Source organism: Rhinolophus sinicus, linkage group LG05 (genome assembly GCF_036562045.2).
Source record: "Rhinolophus sinicus isolate RSC01 linkage group LG05, ASM3656204v1, whole genome shotgun sequence".
NCBI classification, from domain to species: Eukaryota; Metazoa; Chordata; class Mammalia; order Chiroptera; family Rhinolophidae; genus Rhinolophus; species Rhinolophus sinicus.
This window is the reverse complement of record NC_133755.1, coordinates 103,927,775-103,949,772: the sequence shown is the minus strand read 5'-3', so window position 1 is coordinate 103,949,772 and position 21,998 is coordinate 103,927,775. Positions and strand designations below refer to the sequence as shown.

The 21,998-nt window shown below is 36.5% G+C and overlaps 1 protein-coding gene across 2 annotated transcripts in view; it reads left to right on the top strand.

Annotated features, from left to right (window-relative positions):
• LGSN (lengsin, lens protein with glutamine synthetase domain) overlaps window positions 1–21,998 on the top strand; it is a 127,775-nt gene that overhangs the window by 25,962 nt on the left and 79,815 nt on the right. For both annotated transcript variants that reach the window (XM_074333996.1, XM_074333997.1), the window contains one exon: window positions 7,063–7,136. The gene's annotated coding sequence lies outside the window, so the exon portion shown is untranslated. The remainder of the gene's footprint in view (window positions 1–7,062; window positions 7,137–21,998) is intronic.

Sequence of the window (21,998 nt, the reverse complement as noted above, 5' to 3'; positions counted from 1 at the left end):
GGGAAATCAATGTTTCAATCTACATTTTTATTTTTCTCATGTACAATGCTAGTAGTCTAACTGCATCCCATGGTAGTGATTGGAAAAAGTACACATTATTTAGATATTTTATTTGTATTGGAATGTAAATTTTTAAAAAATTGGGACTGAAAATATTATGATCTGGACGTATTTGAGAAGCAGCATCAGGAGAGGAAGACTAAGCTTTGGAAAAGCCTGGGTAGAGAGGCAGTTTAGGGAAGTGTTGAATGCTCTATCTCTGTTTTCTCACATGGAAATTGGAGATGAGAATAGTGCCTCATTCATAGAATTCTTTTGAAGATTAAATATAATGACATATGTTGGTTAAAAGGACAGAAAACCATATGCCATGAAAATACTAACAAAGCTATCAAAACAAAGCAAAAAAAGCTGGGATTGTTATGCTGATAACAGGTAAAATAGACATCATGATAAAGAATATTACCAGGGATAAATGAGAGCATTATATAATGATAAAGGAGTAAATTCATTAAGAAGACCTAACTATCTCAAGTGTATATATACCTACAAACACAGTTTCTAAATACCTGAAGCAAAACACTATAGAACTGAAAAGAGAAATATATAAATCCACAATCTAAGTTGGAGATTTCAACCCTCCTCTCTTAGTAATTAATAGAACAAATAGAAAACCAGTAAAGACATAGAAGACTTGAACAACTTAATCAACAAACTTGACCTATTTAATATTTATGGCAAATATCATGCAACAGCAGCAGAACACATATTCTTTTCAAATGCACATGTAATATTTACCAAGACAGACCGTACTCTAGACCACAACACAAATCTCAATAAGTTTAACTGGATTCAAATAAAATAATACAAAGTATGTTCTCTGGCTACAATAGAATTAAAATAGAAATTAATAATGGAAAGATATGGAAAACCCCCAAATATTTGAAAATTAAACAATACACTCTAAATAACACAAGATACCACAATTGAGATTATAAAATATTTTGAACTGAATTAAATAAAAGTATAATACATTAAGATTTGTGGGTGTAGCCAAAACAGTACATAGTGGGAAAATTTTAGTCTTAAATGCTTACATTAGAAAAGAAGAAAGATCTCACATCGCTGATTTAAGCTTCAACCTTAAGAAACTAGAAAAAGGAGCAAATTAAGCCCAAAGTAAGCATAAGAAAGGAAATTATAAAAATAAGAGAAGGAATTAGTGAAAGAGAAAGCAGAAAACTATAAAGAAAAATCAATAGAATGCAACGCTTATTCTTTACAAAGGTCAGTAAAACTGATAAATCTGTAGCCAGACTGACAAAAAAAAAGAGTGAGAGAGAATAGGTTGCTCCAATATTAGGAATGAGATAAGAGACATCATTACAATTACTACAGATGCTTTAAAAAGCATAGAAAAGGAGTATTATTAATAATTTGTGGCAATAAATTTGGAAAGTTAGATGAACTAGGCAAATTCTCTTGAAGTCACAAACTACAAAAGTTCATGCAAGAAGCAATAGAAAACTTGAATAATTCTGTATCTATTAAAAACCATAGAACTTACAGGGAAAAACTTTTCTATGAAGAAAATCCCAGGCCCAGATGGCTTCATTGGTGAATTCTACCAACTACTTGATTTAAGGATGAAATAATACTAATTCTACACAAGCTCTTCCAGAAAACAGAGAACATGTCCCAACCCATTTTATGAGGCCAGCATTACTCTAAGAGACATTAAAAGAAAAGAAAACTCCACTATCCTTCATTAATGAAGATACAATTTAAATATTGTTAACAAATTATTAGAAAATTGAATTCAGTGATATATAAACACAATACAGCATAACCAAATGAGTTTATCCCAAGAATTCATGTTTAGTTTAAAATATGAAAATCAACCAACGTACCATATCAATAGATTAAAAATCAAATGATCATTTCAATAGATGCGTAAAATATATACAGGTATATTTCTCTGAATGTTGCTCATTTTACATAGCTTTGTTTTTTTTTAAATTTTAAATTTATTTCTATTAATGAATACTTTTGAAATGGTATTACTAGACTTATATTAAAAGGCAGTCCCCTGTCCCTTTTGATTTTTTTTCACTTCTGATTTTCACTTCCCCGAAATAATCACTTTCAAATATTTCAGCTGTTTCTTTTTGGTATTTCCTTTTATGTTTATAGACAACATGCTTCTTAAGGAATTAATTTTTTAGTTTTAGACATTATCTATTGCTTTTCTACTAAGAAAAGTGATGATCTCTCTCTCTCTCTTTCTTTCACATACACACATTCAGATACTTCTCCAGATCTCAGATTTCTTAAAATGTGTAGTATTACTTTTTAAAAAAGATTTTTATTAAAATATACCCAACATGCAATATTATATTAGTTTCAGGTATACATCATAGTTATTCAACAGTACCTACAGGGTTATTGCCATATTATTGATTATATTCCCTATGCTAAAGAAGTGATCACCATGATAAGTCCAGCAAGCATCTGACACTGTACCACACTATCGCAATATTATTGACTATATTTCCTATGATGTATTTTATATCCCCAAGGCTTATTTGTTTTATACCTGCAACTTTGAACTTCTTATTCCCCTTTATCTTCCCCCCCTTTAAAATTTTTTCAATTACAGTTGACATTCAATATTATTTTATATTAATTTCAGGTGTATAACATAGTGGTTAGACATTTATGTAATTTGAGAAGTGATTCCACTGACTAGTACCCACCTGGCACTATACATAGTTATTACTATATTATTGACTGTACTCCTTATGCTATAGTCTATATCCCCATGACTACTGTGTAACAACAAATTTGTACTTCTTAATCCGTTTTCCTTTTTTAATGACCCCCAACACCGCTCCCATCTGGCAACCATCAAAATGTTTTCTGTATCTATGAGTTTGTTGATGTTTTGTTTGATTTTTTATTTTGTTCTTTAGATTGCACTTGTAAGTGAAATCATATGACATTTGTCTTTTGCTGTCTGACTTACCACACTCAGTACAATACCCTCCAGGTCCAACCATGTTGTCGCAGATGGCAAAATTTCATTCTTCTTAAATGGCTGAGTAATATTCCATTGTATATATGTACCACCTCTTTATCCATTCATTCATTCAGGGAAACTCAGATTGGCTTCATATCTTGGCTATTGTGAATAATGCTGCAATGAATATATGGATGAGTATGTTCCGTTGAAATAGCATTTTGGGTTTCTTTGGATAAATACCCAGAAGTGAGATTACTGGGTCCTTCTTTGTCTCTTGTTATAGTCTTTGTTTTAAAGCCTATTTTGTCTGGTATAAGTATTGCTTCCCCAGCTTTGTTTGTTTGTTTTCATTTTCATGAAATATCTTTTTCCATCCCTTTACTTTCAGTCTCTGTGTGTCTTTCGATCTGAAATGAGTCTCTTGTAGGCAGCATATGTAAGGATCTTGTTTCTTTATCCATTCAGCTTCCCTGTGTTTTGATTGGAGCATTTAATCCATTTACATTGAAAGTAATTGTTGATAGGTATGTAGTTATTGCTATTTTAGAATATTATTCATATTTATTATTTATTTTTTTCATCTTAAAGAAGTCCTTCTAATATTCCTTGTAATGCTGGTTTGGTGGTGATAAACTCCTTTAGCTTTTTCTTGTCTGGGAAGCTCTTTATCTGTCCTTTGATTCTAAATGATAGCTTTGCTGGGTAGAGTAATCTTGATTATAGGTCCTTGCTTTTCATCACTTTGAATATTTTCTGCCAGTCCATTCTGGCCTCCAAAGTTTCTGTTGAGAAATCAGCTGACAGTCTTATGGAAGCTCTCTTGTAGGTAACTAACTGCTTTTCTTTTGCTGCTTTTAAGAGTCTCTCTTTGTCTTTAACTTTTGGCATTTTAACTATGATGTGTCTTGATGTGGGCCTCTTTGGGTTCATATTGTTTGGGACTCTCTGAGCTTCTTGGGCTGGTATATCTATTTCCTTCACCAGGTTAGGGAAGTTTTCCATCATTATTTTTTCAAATAGGTTTTCAATTCCTTGCTCTTGTTTTTCTACTTCTGGTACCCCTAAATGCGAATGTTGGTACAATTGATGTTATCCCAGAGACCCCTTAAATAAACTCTCCTCATTTTCTTGTACTCTTTTTTCTTTTTGCTGTTCTAATCAGGTGTTTTCTGCTATCTTATCTCCTAAATCGCTGGTTGGATCCTCTGCTTTATCTAATCTACTGTTGATTCCCTCTAATGTAGTCTTCATTTCAGTTATTGTAGTCTTTATTTCAAACTGGTTCTTTTTTATGTTTTCTATCTCCATTTTTATGCTTCCTATCTCTTTGTTGAAGTTCTCCTGGAGTTCATTGAGCATCCTTATACCCAGTGTTTTGAACTCTGCATGTGGTAGATTGTTTGTTTCTATTTTGTTTAGTTATTTTTTCTGAAGTTTTATTCTGTTCTTTTATTTTGGAAATGATTCTTTGTCTCCCTATTTTGGCTGCCTCCCTGTGTTTGTTTCTATGTAGGGCTGCTATGCCTCCCAGTCTTGGTAGAGTGGGTTATGTAGTAGGTGTCCTGTGGGACCCAGCAGTGCAGTCTCCTTGGTTACCAGAGCTGGGTGCTCTAGGTGTGTCCCTTGTGTGGGTTGTGTGTGCCCTCCTGTCATAGTTGAGCCTTGTTTGCTGTTTGAATGTCAGTGGAAGGAATTGACACTCAGGCTGATTGTTTGTGAGGACTGCTTGTGACTACAGTGGAGGAGCTGTTGTGCAGGGGCTGACCCTACAGAGCAAGGTTTGCTTTAGCAGGGCTATGGTGCCTTCCCAGCCTGCCCTTTGGGTATGTCATCCTTGGTAGTGACTGGGTGATGTTCTGGCCCAGTCTGAAGCTGGCTGCTGGCCCTCCAGTCCTGGGGCCTCCTGGGAGGGGACCGCCTGCAGGCCAAGTTCAGCCACAGTCTGTACCCTGCCTGGGATACCTGGCATGAGCCACAAAGCAATCCAGAGATAGCTGCTGTCTGTATTGTGCTTGGAGGTGCCTTGAGAGCCCAAGCCACAAACCAAGGCTGGCTGCCACTAGTACTGGGGTTAGGGCTGCTCACCTAGAGGTACGGGACATGCTGAAGCCAGATGCTGCTTGTTTGGGTTTTGCAAATCTTCTAAAGACCCTAGGAAAGTCTTTAGCATGAGCCAAGGGAGGCAGTTTGTACGAGAAAGCCCCTGGAAGCGGCTTGGCTGTGCCTGAAAGTTGGGTGGTGCATGGTCTCAGAATCACCAGGATGTTGTGAATGAATGACATCAATCAGCTTGATGGAGACTCATATGGTGGCTGCATGCTTTCTCACACAGGGATAGGGAGGGCTCAACAAAGAAACAGTGGCTTCTGTCAGTTCCTCTGTCTGCAAGAAAGCTGTCCCTTCAGGCCCTATCCTGATGCCAGACAACTAAGTTCCACCCTGTATGTCCCTGTCACCTCTGCAGCTGCTGCCCTAGCTCTGGAGCTCAGAATCAGTGATTCCTTCATTAAGTCCATGCATGGTTCCTTTAGGAGGACTCCAGCCGCCCTTCATCTCACTCAACCACAACCTCTGCTGGTTTACACACCAAAATTTATGGGGACTTCTCTCCCTGGCACTGGAACACTGGGCTGGGAACCTGGTATGGGGCTGGGACCCCTTGATCATTCAGGGGGGACCTCTGCAGTTGAGATATCCTTCTCAATTTTTAATGGTCACACATGGGAATAGGACCAGCCTGTTCTACATCTCTGTCCCTCCTACCAGTCTCGAGGTGGCTTTTTCTGTATGTCCTTAGTTGGAGGGCTTCAGTTCAGTGTGATTTCAAGTGATTCTCAGTGGTGGTCAGTTTGTAGTTTAGTTATAATTTTGATGTGGTCGTGAGAGGAGGTGAGAGCAGCTCACCTTACTTCGCCATCTTTGGAATTCTGAAACATGTAGTATTACTTTTTTTAAGTTCAGTCAATAATCTGTGTTTATGTTATTATATGGCTATTATTTACAGCTAAGCTACATAGTATGCTATGTTTATACCTCTTGTTCAACTTGTATTTCCTGGAACTGACATTGTTCAGAGTTAGAGTTTTGTTTCTCTCTCTCTCTCTCTCTCTCTCTGTTTTTTTTTTTTTTTTTTTGTCTGTGATTTGGTGACTAATTTATTCCCAAATTCTACCTATAGAGTAAAAAAAAGAAAAAGAGAAAAAATCTCTTCTGAGGAGCTCACACATCAGATATTCTTTTTTTGTGTGTGTGGGTGATATCCTTTGTCTTTTTGACCACTTTGGATGGTTGCTTTTTAGGTATTTGAACACTTGTCATCTTGGGATTTCTATTCACCATTATCCTAGATATATTTTTTCCCCATCTCTCCCTCTTTTTTTTCTTTTATGTCCCCTCCACCCCTTATGTTGAATTGCTTGTTCTCTGCTGTCTCTGTTTAAAAATTTGTAACTGTCATTTTATAGGTATTTAGGAAAAAAGAGAACATAAAAATGTTGGTATAATGTATCATGTAACTAGAGCAAATTTGTTAACTTTTCATAGATTCACAGAGTTGTTCTTTTGACTCATGCTTAGGGATACTTAATCCTCCATGGAACATTCAGTAAATAAGGCTGAAGTCATGGGATATTTAGGTATAAGCTGATTTTTAATTTTTTACAAAAATCTGAATTGCTGTTTCTCTGATATAGGAATTTAAGATGTCCAGATTCCTCTTTGTACTTGATGAGTATTTTTTAAGTTTTATTTTGTTTTCCTAACCCAACAAAAAAATATTTAGGACATTGTGAAATGGCATAGTGAGATAGTAATGTTCTTTATTTGTACAATGCCTTTTATCCTGAAGGTTTGCCAAGTACTTTACAACTTGAAGAAGAGATTGTTTTGTTCTCAATTTAAAAGCACCTCATTCTGAGATGAAATATTATTATCTTATGAGGTACAGCTATACAAGATAATATTTTAATGAAAGAAGCATATCTTTGGGAAACTATGAGAATCAGATGACAATTGTTGACAAATTTTTTTAATGGTCACAGCTCTTTAGTTTCTTGTAGAATGGCATCTAAAATCCACTGGGCAACTTCGTTGGATTTCTCACCTTGAGTTATGGGTAAGTGGCATCATTTAAGTATCAATAATATGCCTTATAGCATTCTTATACCCAAAATCAGCATTTGCAAACTAGGGAGTTCCATGAAGACTGCTGAGAGGTTGGCGGCATAAATAAGTAAAATATTTTGACATGAAAAGTACTAAAGTATTTATGATATATATAGTTTCCAAAGTAATAGGAATGCTAAGATTGTACCAGGAATATTTATATACATGAATACTCAATTTTTTAAAATCCCAAAAGAATCCTAGTAACATAAAGCCAAGTAAGGTAGCTAAACCAGATATTCTATTTTGTAGACTACCATTTAAATTCTAAATATAAGTGACAGTGCTTATTTAGTAGTCAGACTTCTGGCAGCCCCAACCCAAATCTGCAGCTGAGAACCTGAACATAAAATAAGCCTCTGAGTGGTCACAATAGATGTCAAAAAAAATTAGTACTTTATTTGTGGTAGAGACATGCCAGCCCTCACATTTAGCAGATATTGCATTCCAGAACTGTTTATAAAAAAGGAAAGGCTGCTATTGGTAGGCACAGTGACAGAAAAGTCTACACTATTTTAGAAAGATTTTCAAAAATGAATAAACAAATCTGTTTTGCTAACAACTGTTAAATGGAAAAGTGATTCTTATTGAACTTCACTTTCTCCAACTATTCTGAATTTTTCTTGGGTCAAATAAAATCCCCAACCAACACCAAGTTAATATCCAGAATTAACTGAAAAGCTCAAAGTCATTTTAATCATGTATCAATACTCTTAGGTATAGGAAGTAGGATGGATTAATAGCATAATTAATGGCTATTTTATTTATTCATTCAACAAACATTTTACTGGGTGCATACTCTAAGTTTTAGGTATTGTTCTAGTGAAGAAGACATACTAGTGAACAAAAGAGACAAAATCCCTGACCTTGTGGAACTTATATTCTACCAGAAATAGACAGATAAACACAATAAATTAATGAATGGTAAAGTGTGTTAGATACTATTAAGCATTATGGGAAAACAATAGAGCAGAGTAAAGGTAGATAGGTTGGAGGCATGAGAGATAATTGTAGTTTTGAATCGGGTGGCCAGGGTAGGCCTTACTGAGATGGTGTGATTTGCACAAAGACTGGAAGAGGTAAGAGCTATGTGGGAACAGTATCTCAGGTCAAGGAAATGGCCAATGCAGAGACTTGGGTGGGAGTATCCTTGGTGTGTGTGAGAAACAGTGAAAAGGTTTTTGCTGGGCAGAGTGAGAGGGAAAAGATGTAATCAGTGAGATGAGAAGTAGAGTGCCATGTGCATTTTTAGGCCATTGTCTGGACTCTTGCTTTAACTTGGAGAGCATTGAAGAGGACCTGATGATTTTGAGATAACCTTACATACTTTAGAAGGATCGCTAGGGCTTCAGTGTGGAGAATAGATGATGAAGGTTTAGGGTGGAAAGAAGATCGTGGTTAACAGGTAATTCAGGTGAGAATTTACAAAACTTCCACAAATATTAAGAAATTTATTAAGAATATAATTCTTTACATCTATTCTTACATGAAAGGTAATTACCAAATATCCTTAATTCTTATATGAAGCATGACAATGAGAGGGTCAGCTAAACACGTAGCACTTTTCCAGGGAAGCTACCCATGCCCAGGCTTTGTTTTAGCTCAAATGTTTTGGGCAAAGTAACTCTGTTGTCTCCCTTCCCTCAGCCTACCCTTAGTTGACTGGAGAGAGAATTGGACTCAAGGGCAGCTTTCCTCAGCATGCTAATTGTCCAGGAGTGGGCCTGGAACAAAAGGCTCTCTCTAAATAGTTTTAAACTAATTCAATCAGATACTTCTTTGGAATTTAACTGAGAAGAAAGAAAACTAATTGATAACAAAAGAGAAGGGGACACACAGGAGCAGATAGGCTAACAGTGGAACGTTAGAATAAAGAACATTCTGGAAGTCCTGCTCCTTAGATCTGTAAGAAAGTTTAGGAATCAGAAAGACCTTCTGGCTTCTGGCCCTGTAGGGCTGATTCTAAATGGCTTTCGATTTTCTGGGTTTTAATATATGTGTGAACTTATCATCCTTCTTCCTCTCACACTGTTTCAGGTAAATTAAAAACAACAACAACTCTATTTCTTACAAATGAAAGAACCTAATAAAAATGATCCCACTAGTGTAACAGTCTTCTTGCATTTGTAATCAATCATCTGTAATCATCTTAGGCTACCAAACTTAAGACAAAGATTTGCACTTTCTGTGTTCTTAATATGTAATGAGTAAGAACATTGATGTAGGAGCCAGACTGCCTGAATCAAATGCCTTACCAGCTATGTGATTTGGGGTATGTGATTTAACCTGCTTTTCTCAATTTCCATATCTATGAAAAGGAAATAATACTATCTCTTAGAGTTGTTGAGACGATTAAATGGGTGAATGCAGGAAGCCCTCAGATGATACCTGGTACATACTAGTAGACTGTCAGCATTAATGTCTGATGATGAAACAAACCGTTATTCCTAAGTGATAACAAATACTCTAGCTGACTGCTATCATGTGTGGGTCAACTGCTGTTGGTTAGGGCAATGGGATTCACTGTTTAATTATTTAGATTCCTTCAAAATATTTAGACAATCTCCATACTCTCTTGGCATATTTCAGTTAACAAAACTTTTTTTGTGTGTGTGAAGTGCAGAGAAACAGTTATCTATGACAAAGGGGGAATAGGCTGGCAGAGCCTTTGAGTACCTGCTCAATGTAGGAAAGACCTTGAGTTTGGTGGTGAGGACAGGGATACTCATTTTTGAGTCATGGAACTCAAAACTTCTTCATGACTAGAACGTAAGCTCCATGAGGACTTCACAGACTTTTTTTTTTCAGTCTGTTTCCTTTTATTTTTAAACTGATACATACATACCAGCACCTGAAATATAATAGATACTCAATAAATATTTTTTGAATGAATGAATCAATGTTGAATAAATAAAAAGTAATCACAATGAACAAAAAGGCAATCAGAGGATTTAAAAGCTAGAAGAGAAGCATAAATAAGGTTATGGAAACACAGAGGAAAGGGTAATAAATTCTGACCAGGGTGATGGACCACGTGGATGAGGAAGGAAGATTCAACTTCTGAATTGGACCTTGACATTTTGACAAATAGTCTACTGGGGTGGGGCTCAAAGGTACAGCCTTTCTAGCAGAGGGAATTTGGAAGGATTGGAGATGTGAAAATGCATATTAGATCTGGAGAATAGAAAGTAGTCGGGGTGATTTGAAGAGAGAGTACAAGAGTGGTCCAAAGGGAATGACAAGATGAGACGGAAAAGGTGGTTTGAAACCAGAATGTAAAATGATTTCCTGTTTCATACTTTGGATTTTATCCCATGGGCTTGAAACTAAAACAAAAATAGTTCCTATTGAATTATATACATATGTGCTTATAATATTTAAAAATATCAAATATTCATTAGTGCAATGTCGACCTAATGATTTCTAAGATATTACAAGGTGTCATGGTAATGTAGGCAGAGATTAGAGAGAGGGAGACCTAATTTGGGGGGAATCAGTTGGTTTTTGTACTAATTCTTATGAGAGAAAAATGCTTTTAGAATTTCCAGAATTCCAACAAATAATAAACCCATCAATTATTTTCAAACTCAGACACAGCTTCTACAATGAGCAGTGCTGAGTGCCTTTCCTTCATTAGCGAGTCTATTCAAGAAACATTTATTGAGGTCCTATTATGCATTATGTACTTTGGGGGAGGCAAAGCAAGACAGAATAAGAAACTCATTATCTAGTAGTAGGCAGATATCAGATTCAGCCTTGAATTATAAGTTAGCATATGTTTAGATCTTTGACAATCTGATTGGTTTAAGAAATGGTATTGCAGTGTAGTTTTAATTTCTTTTCTCTTTTTAAGAGGGTGAATGTCATTTCATATTTCTCAAAGCTATCTGGATTTCTTTTTCTGGGAATGCTGTTCTAGGCTTTGTCCATTTTTCTATGGAATTGTTGTACTTTTCTTATTGGTTATATATTAAGGAAAGTACTTGTTCGTGTTATAAATTGCAGTATTTCTCCCAGTTTGTCATTTGCCTTTGTTTGAAGTTTTCTTATTCAGTATTTTTAAATATAATCAAATGTACCCATTTTTTCTTGTATGGTTTCTGAGTTTGGTGTCATATTTGGAATGGTATTTTATAACTGCAAACTTATTAAAAATGCTTCTATGTTTTGTTATTTTTATGGGTTCATTAACCCATTTGGAGTTTTTTTTGGTTTAATTTTTATTGTTTCCCAATGGTGACTCACTTATCTCAACGCCATTAAGCAAATAATTTATCTTCCCCATACTGGAAATTTATCTTTGTTTAATATTTTATTCTGCATTACCATATAATTCTAATAGTTTTTATTTATTTTAATGTTATGCTATTTATAATATGTTTTAATGAAAGTTATACTTTGTTGAACTAATTAATATGTCAATATGTTATATTGTTTTATGTCCTATTTAATGACTTACATTCATTAATATTTCATCATATATTTTTTATTAATATTTCTTTATAACTTTAAATCATGACTGTTATTAACAACAGTTGATTTTGGACCCACTGGTCATTTATTGTGATCACTGATGTTGGGACTTATTTGTGTCACTTCTTTTGAGCTCTGTCTTTTCTATTTCTGTATAAATGAAAGTTATTTTGGCTTTGTTTTGTCTAATCATTTGGAAATGACACATTCTTTTTTATTTTATTCACTTATATGTAAAATTTTAGAAATCAGCTATTATTCTTTATTTCTCAAAATAAAGACTAACATCATATATTCTGACTTCCCTGATGTAATGAATAATTTCCCTTTTACTTCCTGTTTGATTCTCCCTTCTTTACCAGTTTGTTATTAGTATTAATTGGGATTTTTTTCCCTTGGATGATTATTAATTTTTTTACATTATAGATTCTCTCTTTTAAGAATTATTTTAGCATTTGCATTGCTTCACAACATTAACAACATGTATTTGGACCTACCATGTTTCCCCGAAAATAAGACCTATCCAGACAATCAGCTTTAATGCATTTTTTGAAGCAAAAATTAATATAAGACCTGGTATACTATATTAATTATATTATACCCAGTATTACATTATATTATATATTATGTTAATTTAGTTTAGTTTATATAAGACCCGGTCTTATAGTATAGTAAAATATAGTAAATAATATAGTAAAATAAGACCAGGTGTTATATTAATTTTCGCTCCAAAAGATGCATTAGAGCTGATTGTCCAGCTAGGTTTTATTTTTGGGGAAACAGGGTAGTATGTATTTGGTCTGGAGTCTGCTATCTCTCTGATCTTACCTCCTTCAACTCTCTTCCTTGCTCACCAGGGTCTAGCCATACTAATCTTTTTTCTTCTTCCTCAAACACGCCAAAGTTTATTCATACCTCAGAGTCATTGAATTTGCTGTTCCTGTTGCCAGATTTCTTCCAGATCGTTGCATGGCTGGCTCCTTTCCATCAGTCAGCTGAGATGACACTACTCAGAGAGGCTTTCCATGACTTCCTTGGCTAACGTACTTCCTACCCCACTCCCTCCCTTTCTCAGATGCTCATTCACTCTCTATCTCTTTACATTTTGTTTCCTGCATGGACTTATCACTCTCTAACACAATTCTATTATATTATTGGTTTACTGGCTTATTGTTTATTTTTCTTATCTTCCCACCAAGAACGTATGCTTCATGGAGGCAGATACCTTGCCTACCCTCATCATTTTCTCTCCAATGCTTAGAGCTGTGACTGGCACAGGTTAGGCCACTAATATTTGGCAAATAAACATTTGTTGAATGAATGAATAAATAAGTTCTTATGTTTTCTAAGAATGTCTTCTCATTCTTTGAAACTCTGTGGAGTAGATGGGCCTCAAATCCCAATTAGCGTGCTTGGGGCCAGTCTGCCCCTGCCTTTCTGTGTTAACCCTCAGCCTTGCCATCTGCGGAATGGTGGTCATTTCTCCCCTCCTTTTAAGGGTCCCAAGAAGGCCAATCTGGGGTGAACAGGCAGCAAAACCTGGGAGTAAAGTGTCCGTGGTCACAGGGCCAGCATACTTGCAAATGGAGTGGACCAATTCATTTATTTTGAAAACAATTCGTTTTGATGTATTTCTTATTAATAACTAATGCCGATTGCTTTAAGAAATAAATATTTCTTTCCTCTCTCTTAAGAGTTGGAATAAATTGCATGGACTATGAAATTAACTGTTTTCTGGTTGATGAGTTACTGAAATTTGCCACATGTTTATTCAGTGTAACTAATTGGATTTCTGAGGTAAAAATGTTCTGAATAAGGTTGGATTTGTGGACAAGGTAGGCTGAAGTAAGAGTCTGAGAATTTAAGAGATGAAGCTTGGTGCCAAGGATCTGAGCTAGGTGGGGCTCTTGCTGATCACAGTGAAGCCTTTAGCTGGCGACAGGCGTTAGAGTGGTGTGCTAAGTTCTTTAGACAATCCTGCTTCGGGGCGTCCCTTTAAGTCTTCAGTCTAGGCAGGTTAAGGCAGATACACAGATACTCCACACTCTTCTCCCCACCACCAGCTGGCTGGAGGCTTACTTGTCCAACAATCTCTCTTGTTGTTAGCAGTAGGCAGAGTCCTGAAGGTGGCAGTGAGAGCAATGTGTATTTTGTGTGTGTGTGAGTGTGTGTTTGTGTTTGGGGTGGGGTAGGGAGCTGTACAGCAGGGGGTGGTGAGACAATGTGGATCCTCTAAAAGGAAACTGGGTCCTCTGTCAGGTCCAGGGTCCTCTTTGCATATTATTTCCACAAGCTCACCCCATTACTTCATCCCTCCCTCCCTCCACCCATTCATCCATCCAATAGATTCAACAGTTTTTTTTGAGCTCCTATTGTTCTAGGCAGGGACACACAGTAGTGCACACAATAAAGTCCCTGTTCTCATAGAGTTTAAATTCTAGTAAAGAGACAGAAACAAGCAAACAAACAAATACCTGACGTTTCATTTAATAATAAAGACTTGAAGAAAAATAAAGTAGGGTAAGGAAAATGAGAGTGAAGATGTTGGTGGGACTATTTAGATCAGGTGGTCAGGAAAGTTCTTTCTGGGAATCTGAGGATGTGCTGTTTGAACCTGAAGAAAGGAAGAGGTGTACTTTCCTGTGGGTTTTTGGAGAGACCCTTTTTATTACCTATGAATGAGGCATGATGTATGGTTTGAAAAATTCTGATAGGGCTTTGTTGATTTGGTAAGGTTTGGATTTTATTGTAAATGAAATGGGGAATCATTAGAGAATTTTAAGCAGAAAAGGAACATTGTTTGACTTATATTTCAAAATAATCACTTTGGCTATTGTATAGATAATAGACTTTGTGGGTTGGGGGGGTGGTTGGATGGGAAGAATGTGGAAGCTAAGGGACCCATCCACCTGGTTCTTGTTATAACTTTATTTATCACTATTAGTATTCATTTAACTTCTTTTATCAGATATGCCAAAAATAGTAAATAACAGTTAGCTCTTAAACAGAAGTTTCATAGTTTGTTCTTTGAATGAAATAATACATGTAAAACCTGACAGATACAGTGCTCAGTAAACTTCAATTTTCTCTATTCTTCAGTCTTAATCAAATCTTCTCCTTGGCTGAACATGGGTTATCTGGAACAGAGTCCAGTTTCTCTACAAATCTCATTTGGTTGTTCCTTCTTGGTTGGCCTCAGGCTGTGTTCCTTTGATGCTAGTCTTATCTTCTGGGATCTCCAACTGCAGGTCAGTGTCCTCTGACTAAGCCAATATTTCCATGGTGGATCAGGGCTCTCTTTCCTAGAAAAAAGGCTTGAGGCACATGATAACTTTGTTGTTAATTACAGAGAAGTTTCTTAACTGTGTACGTCTTGCTTTGAAACACATGTAGCTAATGAATGAGAAACTGCTTTTTGAAGGAGAAAAGTTCCTTTGAAAGAAAAGATAACAGGGAAAAGTTCATGTCTAGAGTGTGCTTGGTATTTTCTGTTTCTTTCCCATGATTAGCCTCTGCACCTTCTTCACTCTGGTTTGTGTCCTGAGAGGCTGACTTTTATGCACTATACCAAATGCTCTCTCCCCCTCTGGTTTCAGGTTGGGTTTGTCCAACAGGAGGTACCAGTGGAGATCTGATAAGGGGCAGGGAATGGGTTTTGAGTATTTATTCCTCCAGATTGCTTTTTGCTGAGTTTCCACTAATTGGTTTTGAGCTGTCTGTTAAAGGTCACAACTCCTGAGTGTAGCTCTGTGTTACAGCTACTCTTCTCTCTCTGGGTTCTAATAACCCTCTCACCCTTCAGACCAAGAGGTGGTAATGGCTCCTAATTTTTCCTGATATTGAGGAGCTGCACCAGCCTTTGTTGATTTCTCTTAACACTGCCTACTCCTTTGTTTAAATAAACGCTTTTCAAAACCGTTTCCTGCTAGTCCCATGACTCCATATACAGAGGTTGCTTGAACTGAGTGGGAAAGTATAATAATTTTATGCCAAGAATTCTTAAAGCAACTCAAATATCAGAGACAATTTTATCTTAATTAAAGTGGCAGAAAAAGGGACTCATAAATTAACCTATCAGTTTAACCCATAACCATCAACACAGGAATACTTACTCCCTATATGTAGCCCATTGAAAGCAGAATTATTTTAAGGAGAGAGTGTTTTATATTAAGCATTAAACAGCTACATGTATACTTTCTGGACCTACCAAAAGTAGGCAGAAGGATAATTTCCTTATACATTTCTTTTTTTAACTGGGAAAGGAAATCATTCGGCATGATTGAGTAAGAGACTTATAGTTATGAGACACAGTGACTAGTACTGGTTCAATGTGAACCACAAGTACTCAGTGAGAAAGATTACTGGTTAGAGGTATCATGGCATGCCATTCAGAGAGCATCGCTTCTGGAGCTAGACTCTCTCGGTTCAAATCCTGTCTTTGCTATTTACTATTTGGGAGGCTCTGAGCAAATTAAATTGTTATCTCTGTGCCTCAGTGTCCCGTCTTAACATAGAAAAATAACTCAGAGTTATTTTTCTGAAGGGTGAGAGGGTTATTAGAACCCAGAGAGAGAAGAGTAGCTGTAACACAGAGCTACACTCAGGAGTTGTGACCTTTAACAGACAGCTCAAAACCAATTAGTGGACACTGAGGCACAGTATTGTTATGAGGAATAAATGGGTTAATTCACTTAATTAGTGCCTGGTGATAAGTGTTTAATGATTTTATTTATTATCCTGAAAGCAGGCATGAAGTTGCTGGGACAGGGACAGATTACTTACACAAATAACTGTATTTGTTGCATTTCCCCCTAATTCTTCCCCTTGCTGAGATGATGCAATGAGATCTGACGGACAGGCCTACACATGAGGGTATGTGTTGTACTGTAGGAGAGGAACCAAAAAACACGAATCTGGAGCTTCTATAGAAGACGCTCCTCATCTTTCAAGAAAGGCAGAGAAATACCATTGCTCCCAACTGTAGACAAATTCTCCCTGAGATGAGAAGAGGAAGGATCCTGGGTTTTTAGCATTTATATCCCTTTTGAATTTAATAGCTATCTCCTGGGGAAGATAAGTGCTTCTAGGCAGAGAACTCTTAGAAAGTCTCTGTGGCTTTAGGTCTCATCTGCCCCTAGAAATTCAAACATGTACCTCTTGGGAGGTAAATCTTTTGCTATCTATTCAATAATTTTTTGGATTTCAAAGCTTGTCCTTTAACCCAAGTCCCAGTAAAATTTTTCCAGAAAGCTCTAACTGTTTAGAAACGTGAAAATTTACTTCCTGACACCTGCCACATAACAAATCTATATTAATGTCAGCTATCTTGTGAATGATCGAAGCCATGGGAATTGTGTGGTAACTTTTGAAGTTTAATCCTATTTGAGCATTGTTGGATAAACTTATTTGCTTTCTCTGTACTACTACATTAATGCTGTTTCTGAATAAAATGCAAAACTTCTTAACTTTTGTTATAGAATCCAAGATAATTTAGAATTTTAGTAGTTAAGCATGTAAAATGTCACATTTATTAAGTTAAAGTTAATAACTTTGCATAAATGATTTAACTTAGATCTCATGGCAATATTGTTAGATGAGTACTTAATATCTACATTTTATAGAACAGGAAAGTAAAACTCATGGAAGGTAACTTGCCCAAAAGGCGTACAACTAAGTAAGTGGTAGAGCCATGAATCCAATAAATGTTTATAGGATTTCAAAACTCATGCTCTTTATTGATTCAGTTGGAAGTAGACTATGTTTTTAAAGGAAACTCGCGAGTTCTCTATTTTCTGTGCTGGTAGATGCTGGCAACTGGGAATCAGAAAAGCTGTGGAAGACATTTTTTTTTTTTCTTTTGCATGGCCCTACCCAACACACTGGTAGGCCAAGATTTGGCTCTGGAGGCCTGATTTTTGAGGCAGAAAACCTGACATTGTTTTCTAGTTCTGCCACTTACTAATTATGTGACCCAAGGCAATGTGTTTATTCTCCCTGAACTTCTGTTTATTCATCTGTAAAATGGGGATAAAAATGCCTGTCTTACCTTACAGGAGTACTTGCAAGGATCATATGAGAAAACATATATGAAGGCACATTATAGATTGCAAAGCTTTCTATAAGATTAAGGTATTGTTATACACTTACTAGCAGAAATATATTTTTCCAGACATTATTAGTTGAGGGCAATTAAAAAATGGGAAAGACACAATCACTCAGGTTGCTTTTTCAACTATCACTAATTGTAAACAATGTTACGTACCCATCAAATCCCCATGTCCCTGTTGTTTTTTTGTTATTTGTCCATAGTGACATGTGCCCAATTTCAGGCAATGGATCATAGTTTATCTGTATCACTGTGACTCTCCTGTCCCTAGTTTTCTAGCCTCCTTTGCAGTTAAAGATTTATGTGTATCTGTTGGAGTCCTGGCATGGAAGAGAATTTTACTCAGATGGTCAACTAAAAATATTTCACTGAAGAGTCCATTTACAGAGCTGTAGGCAGGGTTAAATGTATCAATAAGGCACCAAGAGACCAGCCACAGTGAGGGGCTGTTACCACCCCGAAGCCTGAAAAGGCAAGAGATGGAGTGTTGTTATCAGAGCCCCGAGAGAGCCAGAGCCATGGAGGAGGGTGCCCAGCTGGAGCTGTAGTTATGGGAGGATGTGGCCCTGGCAGAACCTGAATGCGGAATGGGGACAAAGGGAGAAACGGGGAAGGAATGCTCTGACCGCTCTCAGCTATGGCCCGCTAGTCTTTGTTCTTGTTCCTCGTTTGCTCAACCTCATCAGTAGCCAGCAGGGAAAGGAGTTCATCATGTGACTTCATTCTGATCCAGAAGATGTAAGAGGGAGGGTGTTGTGGGCATTCCTGGAAAAACTTGACTTCTCTGATAAAAGGGGTCAGGCATGGATGGCAGTATACCTTATTCTTCCTTCCCTTCCTTACTTGAACGAAGACATGATCGTCAGAGGACAGCAATCCTCTTCCAACCATGAGGCAACAGCATGAAGGTGATAGACAAGGGTCAGAACAGAATGGTGGGCGCCTGGGTCTTTGGTGGCTTTGTTAAGCAAGAAAGGAATCAACTCCTGCAATCACTGCCTTCAGGCTTCTTGTTTTATAAGTGACTTTTGAGTCTCTTTACTTTCATCTGGGGCAAGAGGTACATAATATAGCATATTCCTTTCATAGATCTTGTTTACAGTTGGTCTGAGGACATACAATAAAAATCTGTCGTATTAAAAAAGAGCCCAAAGTAGTGAGGGAAATAATTCTCATGGTTACAGAAATAAAAATATGGCATAAGAGTTTATACAGTCCCAAAATTCAAAAAGTGAAACTTGTTTCCAGTGCCATATCTTTGCTCATTTTGTCTTACCTTTCCCACTTGTAATACCAGCTTGATAATCGTCTTTGATGAGACAGTCTGTGCTGTTGGGTCCATGCCTGGTTTGCTGACTGCTCTGCCTCATCTCGTGCCTAACAAAGAGTGTGCTCACAGTAGCCAGTTGCTGATGTAAATCAAAAGTGCCCAGAACCATTAAAGTCAAACATTGACTTTGTTCTGCTTTTCTTGACCTTTGCTGAGGTCAAGAACTTGCTATAATTTTGTTAGTTGAAAAAAATGTCTCAGTCACAGCTTCTGATACAAAATTTCACCTTGTTAGAGCTGCATCCTCAGAGACTCTGATTTCTCTACCAGTCATGAATACCTGGGGATATTCTCTTGAATGTGAGTGAGTGAATACGAGCAACATTTTGCAGGTACTCCTGGGTCACAAGCTGGAGTATCTAGAAGTTGTTGTGCTGGAATGTGTTATTTAAAAGAATTATATGCCTATTCATTTGTTTGTCCAGCCCTGTAGACAAATACCTCATACCCAAGCCACAAAACTAAAAGCAGATTTACTTAGGGAGGAAGATGCAAACTGGAACACAAGCAGCATTTTGTTGGGGAAGAAGGTGGGTGGGGGGCCTGCTTTATTGTGAAAACATTTTATTTTTATACTGAGGTGTTATTAATAGTAGTATTTGGTTACAGAAAATTAAACACCTAGAGCAACTGGAATGTTGGTCTAAGTATGAGGGAAAAAAATCACAAAAATAGCTGTTTATTTTTTCAATGAATTACTTTTGTTTAGAGAACAACATAATCTAAATATTGTAATGTATGTTCTGTCATATGACTTCAATTACATATCAAATTAAAAATGATTATGTTAGTATTTATTGTCTTGTTGAATACTGGGATATAGAAATAATTAGGTATATGTTAACAGCTTTTTAAATCAATAACTTGAAGAAAACAGGTCTCTAGTGTATGCTACAATTTATTTTAACTGATTGGGGTAAATTTTATCTGCTCATATCTCCGATTGATTTTAGATATGAGCAGAGTTTTGAGGGAGTGAGAGTATTTTTAACATTTAGGGGATTTGATTATGATAACAGTTTTCTATAATTTAGTCACAAGAAGACAGTATCCCTTTTCATAATCTTATTTTAACCAAGCTCTCCACAAAGAGCAAAACACATTTGTAATAATTTAGTAACTAAAAAAAATAGCAAAACCTCTGAATTGCTAGGAAAAGGATTCGAGTGTAAAATTGAAGAGAACTGACTTGGCTGGAAATTGGTATGAACTGTTTTCATGCTCTGCATGTTTGTTTTCCAAACATTTAAAATTAGCACATTAAAAAAATTGAAAATCTGTGTTGAGACACTTTAAATGGTGAAAGACAGATCAGGAATAACCTATTTCCCCGCCTTTAATCTGCCTCTGCTTGTATTTTTAGTTTTCTATACCTGGGTTGAGGAAAAGTACACATTTGCAGCAGAATAATGGCTATTTAATGTCTCAGGGGGCGGGGGGGAAGAGGAGAATAAGTAACTGTGAAAAAGAGAAAACGTTGTTACATCCCAAAGATCAGGCTTTAGGTAACTGTCTCTTAGGCTCCTCATCTTAATACAAAAGGATAGAGTCCAGACCTATGAAAGATGAAAAAGCATGTTGGTTTCATGAGCTATTTTATATTGTAGTTATTCAGAAAGTTAAGGTAATGGTTTGTTCTTGACTGATACTTAAGGAAGGAGAATTTAAAATCAATACCTTTATGCAGCCTACAGTTACCTGGGATACACTCTCAGCACATGCATGAAAGACAAGCACTTTGTGTGTGTGCGAGGAGGTGGAGGAGTGGGAGGCGGCTGTGGGTTGAATAGTTCCAGTATCAATTTTACAGCATCTCTTTATGACTATAATTGCTTTTATGGGGTTTAGCAACTCCCAGTTGGATCAGCTTAAATTTAATTTGTTATCAGAATTGCAGAATTAGAAGGGGAAACCAAATCCCTGAGGATTATAAAAATTGGATGCTAGGGAGTTCATATGCTTTCTGAAATACAATGTAAAATAACCGTTTTTTGTATTTTGAGAAAAATTGTGGTATCCTAGTCAGTGACCTGAAGGCACTGCCACCTTCTTTCTTACTATTTCCTTGTCATGTCAGCTGGCGGAGGACTGGGGTCTTTTCCCTTGCATTAAAAACAAGAAAAATTAAAATGTTAAATTAGAATTTTAATTTTGAGTAACGGTAGATCACATGCAGTTGTACAGAATAATACAGAGAGATCTTGTGTACCTTTTACCCAGTTCTGCCCAATGGTAACATCTTGTAAAACTCTAGTACCCATCACTACCAAGATACTGACATAGATACAGTTAAGATACAGAACTTCCTATCACCACCAGGATCCCTCACCTTATCTTTTATATCCACATCCACTTCCCTCTTACCATGACCTCCAGTTTAACCTCTGATAATTACTAATCTGCTCTCCATCTCTATAATTGTATCATTTCAAGAATGTTATATAGATGGAATCAATATGTAACTTTTTAGGAGTGGTTCCCCCCCACACACACTAAATATTATTATCTGGAGACTTATTCAAGTTGTGGCAAGTATCAAAGGTTTGTACATTTTTATTACAGAATATTACATGGTATAGATATACCAAAGTTTGTATAATCATTTACCCAGTGACAGATACCTGGGTTGCTTCCAGTATTTTGCTATTATGCCTAAGGCTGCTATAAACATTCCTGTATAGGTTTTTGTGAAAACATAAGTCTTCATTTCCCTGGGATAAAAGCCTAGGAGTGAAATTTCTGGGTTGTGTAGTAATTGCATGGTTAGCTTTTTAAGAAACTGTCAATATGCTTTCCAGAGTGGCTGTGCCATTTTACATTCCCACCAGCAATTGGTGAGTGACCCAGTTTCTCCACATCCTTGCTAACATGTGTCAGTATTTTTTTATTGTACCGATAGGTGC